Source organism: Mesoplodon mirus (assembly GCF_964341445.2).
Source record: "Mesoplodon mirus genome assembly, chromosome: 19".
Classification (NCBI taxonomy): domain Eukaryota; kingdom Metazoa; phylum Chordata; class Mammalia; order Artiodactyla; family Ziphiidae; genus Mesoplodon; species Mesoplodon mirus.
In genome coordinates this window covers 60,650,782-60,660,774 of record NC_138995.1, presented here as the reverse complement: position 1 = coordinate 60,660,774, position 9,993 = coordinate 60,650,782, and the positions used below count along the sequence as shown (strand labels likewise).

The 9,993-nt window shown below is 46.0% G+C and overlaps 1 protein-coding gene across 1 annotated transcript in view; it reads left to right on the top strand.

Moving 5' to 3' along the window:
* Positions 1-9,993, top strand: part of LOC309794915 (uncharacterized protein) — a 385,639-nt gene that overhangs the window by 336,398 nt on the left and 39,248 nt on the right. The window lies entirely within an intron of this gene.

Here is a 9,993-nt window from a genome sequence, read left to right as displayed (position 1 = left end):
TTTGATTTTATACCTTTCTTTCAGGACTTTCCTGATAGTCTCTGGGATGGAGTCAAGACGAAGGGGCCAAATTCACTAGGTGTGGTTCATTCATATCCACCTTTCCTGGAAAAACAATACTAAAGGACTTCCCTGGTGGTCCAGTGGTAAAGAATCTGCCTTCCAGGCTTCCCTGGTGGCGCAGTGGTTGAGAGTCCGCCTGCCGATGCAGGGGACATGGGTTCGTGCCCCAGTCCAGGAGGATACCACATGCCTCGGAGCGGCTAGGCCCATGAGCCATGGCCGCTGAGCCTGTGCGTCCGGAGACTGCTCCACAACGGGAGAGGCCACAACAGTGAGAGGCCCGCTTACCGCAAAAAAAAAAAAAAAAAAAAGAATCCGCCTTCCAATGCAGGGGATGTGGGGTTAATCCCTGGTCAGGGAACTAAGATCCCACATGCTGTGGGGAAACTAGCCCACGCGCTGCAACTACTGAGCTTGCGCTTCTTAACAAGAGAGCCTGCGTGCCACAAACTACAGATCCCATGTGCCCTGGAGCCTGCATGCCACAGCTAGAGAATAGAAAACCCTCATGCCACAACTAGAAGCCCACCTGCCACAACAAAGACCCAGTCTGCTGCAACGAAAGATCCTGCATGCCTCAATGAAGATCCCATGTGCCACAACTAAGACCCGACCCGGCCAAAAAAAACCCAAAAAAACTAAGTTACGTAACTCAATATTGAATGAATTAGAATCAGGGGAGGGCAGAGAACAATGTAAAACTATGATATCAGTTATCGTGCTTATGTTCAAGGTGCCCATCCATAGATAGGCTACAGTGGGTTATAGTACAGAATGTTCTACCAACTGACCATGAACAGATCAAGCATTAAGGACTGGACTTTTCATGGGAGGAGAGTGACAGGTTACTAGGACTCATTATTTCTTAGAAGTAATGCACTGGAAATGGTGGTTACATTCTCCACTGAATGGCAATGGTTGATGAAGAATTAGTCTTTTTTTTTTTAGTAAATTTATTTTTGGCTGCGTTGGGTCTTCATTACTGCACGTGGGCTTTCTCTAGTTGCGGCAAGCAGGGGCTACTCTTTGTTGTGGTGTGCAGGCTTCTCATTGCGGTGGCTTTTCGTTGCGGAGCATGGGCTCTGGAGCACAGGCTCAGTAGTTGTGGCGCATGGGCTTAGTTGCTCTGCGGCATGTGGGATATTCCAGGACCAGGGCTCGAACACCTGTCCCCTGCATTGGCAGGTGGATTCTTAACCACTGCACCACCAGGGAAATCTGAAAAATGAGTCTTATTCTTGGAAATTGAATAGAGAGTGGTTAACCAAGAGTGGAATTTAATCAGAAGAAACCAAATAGTATTTGTAGTTATATGATTCACATTTAATTGCTGCTGCTGTTTTATTCAGAATGTATCATAGGTCTCATTTTTATTTTTTTTTTTGCGGTACGCGGGCCTCTCACCACTGTGGCCTCTCCCATTGCGGAGCACAGGCTACGGACGCGCAGGCTCAGCGGCCGTGGCTCACGGGCCCAGCTGCTCCACGGCATGTGGGATCTTCCCAGACCGGGGCACGAACCCATGTCCCCTGCGTTGGCAGGACTCTCAACCACTGTGCCACCAGGGAAGCCCTATAGGTCTCTTATTTAATAAATCACTTTTTTTTAAACCACGGATTAATCATGTTCCTTCTACCAACACAGTTTTATCTCACCTCAGTAACACAGAAACTGAGAATGCACTATTAGGCTCTCAAGGCTGAAAGTATCTGTAACAATGTCTTTCCATGAAGGAATCAAGCAGCATACTTGGGGAGATTACATACTCATAATTTGTACTTGAGTTATTCTCCCCACACTCTACTCCGGAATATTTGGATGGCTATAGTGAAAATACCATAGCAGTGCATTTTAGAGGCCGACTTCCGTTAATGTGCAAAAATAGAACTGAGTAAATTTAAAGATCTAATTGGCTAGGGCTTCCCTACTAGGCCAGTGGTTAAGAATCTGCCTTCCAACGCAGAGGATGCAGGTTCAATCCCTGGTCAGGGAACCAAGATCCCAGATGCCGCAGGGCAACTAAGCCCATGCGCCACAGCTAGAGAGCCCAGGTGCCACAACTACTGAGCCCCCAGGCTGTAGAGCCGACACGCCGCAATGAAGGATCCCACATGCCACAATGAAGATCATGCGTGCTGCAACTAAGACTCGACACAGACAATTTAAAAAAACATAATTGGCTTTGTTGAATGATTCATGAATAGGGCATCATGCCACCTAGTAAATAGGGTGGTGCTCGAGGAGCTGTGCAGTTATGAATGCTTTTGTAGGGAGAAAGTGGGTTAGACAGACTTACTGGCACACACAAAAAAGGATTGTTTGAGGCTAGGTCTCCTATTTTGGGTAATTGTGCAGCTGAGGTCTTATTCTGTAGATAACCTCAATAGAGTTCATCTGGAAATTGCAGAGTTACTGGTTTCAGGCCACATTCTAGGGAGGGATGAAACTACAATTAAGACTTGGTTTGCTGTCCTGGGGTGAAGGGACTCTGCCTTGGCCTTGTTATTTCTTTTTCACACCACCTAAAACCTGACATACTTTCACGAATATGCACTATATGAATGTATTTTATGTGGGGTTTTTTTGTGTGTGTGTGCTAGAATAAAGGCCATGGCATAAACCTTGATTTACATGAAGTGAAAATAGGAATATAGGAAGTAAACCAAAAATATTAGAATATAAAAGGTTTTCAGAAATCATTAAAAGTAGAACAATCATGTTTGTGCTTGGAATGCTTAGTGAAATAGTTTGAAAAGGTCAATGTTCTTCAGTTTCCTTTTAAGAATAGTATACAGGGGGATTCCCTGGTGGCGCAGTGGATAAAACTCTGCGCTCCCAATGCAGGGGGCCCGGGTTCAATCTCTGATCAGGGAACTAGATCCCACATGCATGCCGCAGCTAAGTTCACACGCCACAACTTGCTTCAGTCTCACTAGCAGCACTTGAAAGCAAACTCTTGCCAAAAAGACACAGACGGGTTTTTGTTTTTTTTGTGTGTGTGTGTGTTTTCCTGTTTTCGTTTTGTTTTTTGTTTTTGGTTCAGCTGTGCAGCTTGCAGGATCTTAGTTCCCTAACCAAGGCCCTAACCACTGGACCAACAGGACATTCCCTTACTTAAACCATTTTCATCTGAAGAGGAAACATCTTAGTTTCCGACGTAACTGGTCCACACAACTGTAAGCTTTTTACCTTAAAACTGTTACAGTCACTTAAACTAAGCACGTGAAGTTACTGGGAAGCGTCTTTGGTGCCCGCCCCCTGCCGGGACTTCTCGCTCTCCCTTCTCAGACCTGGGATCCCTCCTCCAGCTTCTCGCTGGAAGCGCTCCGCCCAGGCCACGCCCCCCGGAAGCCCTGCTTCTAATCGCGGGCGCCATTTCCAGAGGACCTGGAAGCGGATACGGCGGAGGCAGGGTCATAAGACACAGGGAGAGTTTCTTTCTAGTGACAATCCGCGTGGCGAGGCCTCTCTTACTCCCTCCTCAGGGTCTTGTGAATGACTACGGACCTGAAATCCCCACACCCGCCCCTGAATTTACCCCAGGTAAATTCAGATCTAGCCGGTCTGAATCTTTTCGGGGATCTTTTCTCTTCGGGTTATAGATTTCTGTGAGGATGGTCCTTGCCCTGTATTTTCTACCTTCGGTCCACGTATACACCGCCTTTCGCAACACTTCGCTGCTTAAAACCTGGTAACTGTCTCGGCCTCCCTTGTAAAGTCCTTGACCGCGAGGTGGATTCGCCCTCCACCCCACCCCCAGCCTCGCCCTCTCGGCCCCTGGAGGGCAGCGCCGGTCGCCCCGCTCGCGGACAGGCCGCGTCCTCTCCCCGGTCCTGGGGTTCTGCAGAGCCCGCCCCTCTCCGGAGACCCCCTCCCTCCCTCCCAGCCCCCCTGTCCTGGCGTCTCTCAGGCCGGTCCTTCTGCTCCACAGGCTTCTTTCCTGGTCAGCCCTTCCCCTCACCCCTCGTGGGGGGACGTGACCTGGGCCAGCCTTGTGGACACCCATAGTTCTTCCGTCCCAAGTTCAACTCAGGTGGAAAATGGTCTCTTCAGGTAGGCGGGCGTCTTATTCACTCGCCGTCTTTCTAAATATGGGGGCGAAGGGGGATCCGGAGAAGCAGAGACAGAGCGACCGAGAGAAATAGAAAAACTGAGAAGGAGAAAAGAATGAGGGAGAACCAATGGGGACTTAGATGGTGGCTGAGGGACTTGCAAAGAGAAAGTGAAATGAAACAGATGTAGCCTTGAAACTAGCGGGCGAATAACATAGAGAAGTAACTAAAAAAAAGCCGGATCTCCGGGTGAGCAGCATGGCGAGAGGCCTGGATCAGCGGTAGGAGGGAGGGCGGCAGTGGTGAGGCCCGTCACACTGTGAGTCCGGGAGAGGGTAAAAGGGGGAACGAAGGCTTTCAGAGCACCAGGTGCTGGGAGAGAAAGGGGACAAAGGGTGACACGAAGAGCAGAGGAAGAGAGAGAGCAGGAAGGAGGCGTCGCCAACTGGAGTGCCGGGGAGTGGGGAGGAACGGAATGTAAGGGGACCAGGAGAGGTGTAACCCAGAGGGTAGACAGGGAGCGGAGGTGGGGGAGAAAGGGGAACGAGGGGGAACAGGTTGCAGAGCGGGGCAGGCCGGGTGTGAGGGAGGAAACAGAGAGGAGGGCAGGCACAGCGGGAGAGCGGAGGGGAGCAGAGAGACGGAGACGGAGAAAACTAGGGAGACGGATAAACGGAGTGAAATGGAAGCACCCAGTAGTGCAGGTAGAGCGGGAACTGGATCCAGGTGGGTGGTGGTGAGTTGTTTGGATGTGGATGATTAAGTCGTGATATATGATTTGTGGTTTTAGAATATAGTACATTAAAAATTTGTTTAAATTATACAAATGAGGATGAGAACTGCAAAGCTGCTGTCTACAGGCTTATGCGTTTTGTAATGATTTATATGAGAAGATAACTTCCATTTGCAATCCCTATTCAGCCAGGGGGACAGTGACTTGATTCACTTAGTTGTGGGTCACGCCCTTCCCTTTTCCTGGCATGGAGTAGAGGTCAGGCGAGAGGACACCTGGGGCAAGAAATGACTGACTCTGTCCCTACATGGTGCCGTTTTAGAGGAACATTTATTTAAAGTGTTTTTTTGTGTGTAATGCATTTAGTTTTTCTTTCTCTATTTTGTATATATAATTTTTTTTTTAGGTTGGAGTAAATCTTAGTCCATACAGTTTCTCCTTTCCTGTAAATAAGTATTTATTTCTGGAATAATTTTTGGTGGTCTATAATTAACTCATATCATTCTTTTCTAAACATTATAGTCTCAAGTTTTAAAAACTTTAACAGCAGAATTTTTCGATGAAAAAAAATCACAAATGGGCTTCCCTGGTGGCGCAGTGGTTGAGAGTCCGCCTGCCGATGCAGGGGACGCGGGTTCGTGCCCCAGTCTGGGAAGATCCCACATGCCGCGGCGCGGCTGGGCCCGTGAGCCGTGGCCGCTGAGCCTGCGCGTCCGGAGCCTGTGCTCCGCAACGGGAGAGGCCACAACAGTGAGAGGCCCGCGTACCGCAAAAAAAAAAAAAAAAAAAAAATTCACAAATTATTTCTTTTAAAAATGTGGTTTAAAAAAATAGTATGTTTCAGGTTCCTTTGAGGCCTGCCTGCTTTCTCCTCTTTATCTTCTATATGGGGAAATTTCCTTGGTAACTAATAAATAATTTTAGGCTATTTTGATGAGTACTTGGTAAAGATATCAATGATGGTTTATATTAATAGCCAAAACCTAGTTTAACCAGTTAGTCTCATATTCCGTTTTCTTCCTTTTTGTGTGATCTATTAAAATTGTGAGCTGTGAGGTGTTATAAAGATGTTTCCCTCAGGGCCCTCTTGACTGTTCTGTGCAAGTGAGGAAGGATGGTTTGGATTGATGTGAAACCTTCCAACAGAGCCCATCTATGATGAAGAAGTTTGCTCACAGCTTATTTCTAAGGTGACCCCTTTCAGTGTTTTCCCCACCAGCAGCAATGGTTTTGCAATTCTGTGTTTTTAAAATATTTTTCTTTGATTTTCTGAGAAAGAATAATTAATTGCTTGGTGTCAGTGTGATCAGACCTTTCAAGAAAAGTTTCCTTTGCTCAGGAACATGCAAGATTGTCCCTGTGTTTTTTATTTTTTGTTTTTTAAAATATTTATTTACTTATTTGGCTGCGTTGGGTCTTAGTTGCGGCACGCGGTGCTGTTTGTTGTGGAGCACGGGCTCCAGAACGTGCAGGCTCAGTAGTTGAGGTGCGCAGGCTTAGTTGCCCCGCGGCATGTGGGATCCTAGTTTCCCAATGAGGGATGAAACCCACACATCCCCTGTATTGGAAGGCAGACTCTCAACCACTGGACCACCAGGGAAGTCCCCGTCCCTGTGTTTTAAGTGGGATGGACAGTAAGGAAAAACTTTGCCCACTGGTCCTTCAGGAAGCTTTTCAGAATTCAGTTCCACATGGTTCTCTTCACTGAATTCAGACCTTCTCAGAGATATCTCCCCTCTGGCCCTCGGGGAGACCATTATGAAGATGAGAGAATAGACCAAAAATTCTGAGTGTGAGCAACACTGACACATGAAATGATTGGTCAAATTGGGTGTGTGTCTGTGTGTGGCAGTTCTTTTTGGAGAGAGTGTCCCGTTGTCTTTATTTTTTTTACATAAATTTCTTTATTTTTATTTCTTTATTTTTGGCGGTGTTGGGTCTTTGTTGTTGTGCGTGGGCTTTCTCTAGTTGTGGTGAGCGGGGGCTACTCTTGGTTGGGGTGCACGGGCTTCTCATTGTGGTGGCTTCTCTTGTTGCAAAGCACGGGCTCTAGGTGCGTGGGTTTCATTAGTTGTAGCACACGGGCTCAGTAGTTGTGGCTCGCAGACTCTAGAGCACAGGCTCAGTAATTGTGGTGCACTGGTTTAGTTGCTACGCGATATGTGGGATCTTCCCGAACCAGGGCTGAACCCTTATCCCCTGCATCGGCAGGCGGATTCTTTTTTTTTTTTTTTTTTTTTTTGCGTTATGCGGGCCTCTCACTGTTGTGGCCTCTCCCCTTGCGGAGCGCAGGCTCCGGATGCACAGGCTCAGCGGCCATGGCTCACGGGCCCAGCCGCTCTGCGGCATGTGGGATCCTCCCGGACCGGGGCACGAACCCGTGTCCCCTGCATCGGCAGGTAGACTCTCAACCACTGCGCCACCAGGGAAGCCCGGCAGGCGGATTCTTAACCACTGCGCCACCAGGGAAGTCCTAGTTTTCCTTTCTTCTTATGTGATGCTCTGGGTTTGGTATCACAGTCACGCTGGCCGCATAGAATGAGTTTGGCAGTGTTTTCTCTTCAACTCTTTGTAAGATTTTTAGCAGGATTAGTGGTAATTCTTCTGTAAATGTTTGGTAGAATTATGCAGTTAAAGACATCTCTTCCTGAGTTTTTCTTTGAGGTTTCTGATTACTACTTGAATCTCTCTAGTTATAATTCTGTTAGATTTTTTATTTCTTAATGTTTCCAACTTAGTAGGTTTATGTTTCTACAAAATTACCTGTATCTTATAGATTATGTAATGTGTAGGTATTATTGTTCATAGTACTCCCTTTAAATCCTTTAAAAAAATTTTTTGACATCAGTTGCAATCACTTCTCATGATTTCAAAACTATATATCTTTTGTAGTTGAAATTATATCTTCAGTATATTCCCTGGCCTTGAATTTTTCCTATACTATCATGTTAATGGTTTAAATAGTAGGAAGATCACTAACATTTCCTGTGTATGTGTGTGTGTGGGGGGGGGCCACATATATAGTGACCTTTCATGCTGTTCCAGGTTGTTCACCTTGAACTTCTTTATTTTTTTTTAATTAATTTATTTTTGGTTGTGTTGTGTCTTCGTTGCTCCATGTGGCCTTCCTCTAGTTGTGGTGAGTGGGGGCTACTTTTCATTGCAGTTCACGGGCTTCTCATTGCAGTGGCTTCTCTGGTTGCACAGCATGGGCTCTAGGCGCCCGGGCTTCAGTAGTTGTGGCTTGTGGGCTCGGTAGTTGTGGCACGCAGGCTCTAGAGTGCAGGCTCAGTAGTTGTGGCACATGGGCTTAGTTGCTCCACAGCATGTGGGATCTTCCTGGACCATGGATCGAACCCACGCCGCCTGCATCAGCAGGTGGATTCTTAACCACTGTGCCACCAGGGAAGTCCTTTGAACTTCTTTTAAGTTTTCTCAGGGAACCCTCTGTTAATGTACTTTTCTGTTTTTAACAACTTTTTAAAATATTTATTTATTTATTTAGTTGTGCCGGGTCTTAGTTGCCGCACACGGGATCTTTGATCTTCATATCTTCGTTGTGGCCTGTGGGATCTTTAGTTGTGGCATGCGAACTTTTAGTTACGGCATATGGGATCTAGTTCCCTGACCAGGGATCCAACCCAGGCCCTCTGATTTGGGAGCGTGGAGTCTTAGCCACTGGACCACCAGGGAAGTCCCTGTCAATGTACTTTCAATGCTCTCTTACTAAACTCTTCTATTTTTTAGCTTGAGTTCCAAAACCCAACCCTCTGAGTTGAGGTGCTTGCAGTATCATTTCTTAGCTTCTTGACCTGAGACCTCAGAGTGTCTCTGATGCAGTTTTCTCCTCTGTAAGATGGGAACAGGTCTTTTCCTAATGACCTATTACGTGGATAACAAGTTCATACCTGTAAAGTACTTATTTAGAGTAATGTTTATATATTGGAAGTGTTCAAACACTTTTAGTCATTGCTGTTGTTATCATTATCATAACTGAAGATTTTGACCTTTCTCTAAAGCCATGGTGGACTTTGTCATGTCTGAAGACAGCACACATACTGGAGCTCATCTGGCTATTGAATATCAGTCTGTGTTTAGAACATAATATCTAACACTTCTGCATAGACAACCCATTCTTGAGTTTTGTTTCTATGTGTTTTATAATTGCCCACAAAGATGAAAAATCTGTATTAATTGGAGGATATCATAGTCTGCTATGAAAAAGCATAAGAAATTAAAATTAAAGATACATAATTTGGTCCAAATACCATAACGTGTATCTTTCAGAATATATACGTCAACAGACTGAATCAGTCCTTACACCTTTCTCCTCATTTTTTATGAAGATAAAAACTATCCTCATGGCCACTTGGTTAAAATTTTTTTTAATTGAGGTATAGTTAATTTACAATGTTGTCTTAGTTTCAAGTGTACAGCAAAGTGATTCAGCTATATATATATTCTTTTTTCAGATTCTTTTCCATTGTAGGTTATTTCAAGATATTGAGTATAGCTCCCTGTGTGATTCAGTAGATCCTTCCTGTTTATCTGTTTTATTTATAGTAGTGTGTATATGTTAATCCCAAACTCCTAATTTATCCAACATCCCCACCCCCACCCCAGAAATGTTTTTGTTTCAAGAACAGCTGACTTTTGAAGATGTGGCCATTGATTTCTCTCAGGAGGGGTGGGAATGCCTGGACCCTGCTCAGAGGGCCTTGTACAGTGACAAGATGTTGGAGACGTAAAGGAACCCGATCTCCATGGGTGAGGATAACTTCTCTCTAGATGTTGGGATGTGCCCTTTTGTGTTATGCATTTTCCCCTGTGTGCCTCTTGGGGGGCCCCTTGGAGACTCAGACATGCAGCATCATGAGTTTAAACTGACCCTTTCTTCAGATGATCTGTGCCTTTCGTGTTACATCAGAGGTGGTTCTAGAGCTTAATTATATATAAAGCTAAATGGCAGGGCTTCCCTCATAGTGCAGTGGTTAAGAATCTGCCTGCCAATGCAGGGGACACAGGTTTGAGTCTTGGTCCAGGAAGATCCCACATGCCACAGAGCAGCTAATCCTGTGCACCACAACTACTGAGCCTGCGCCCTAGAGCCCACGAGCCACAACTCCTGAGCACCCACGTGCTGCA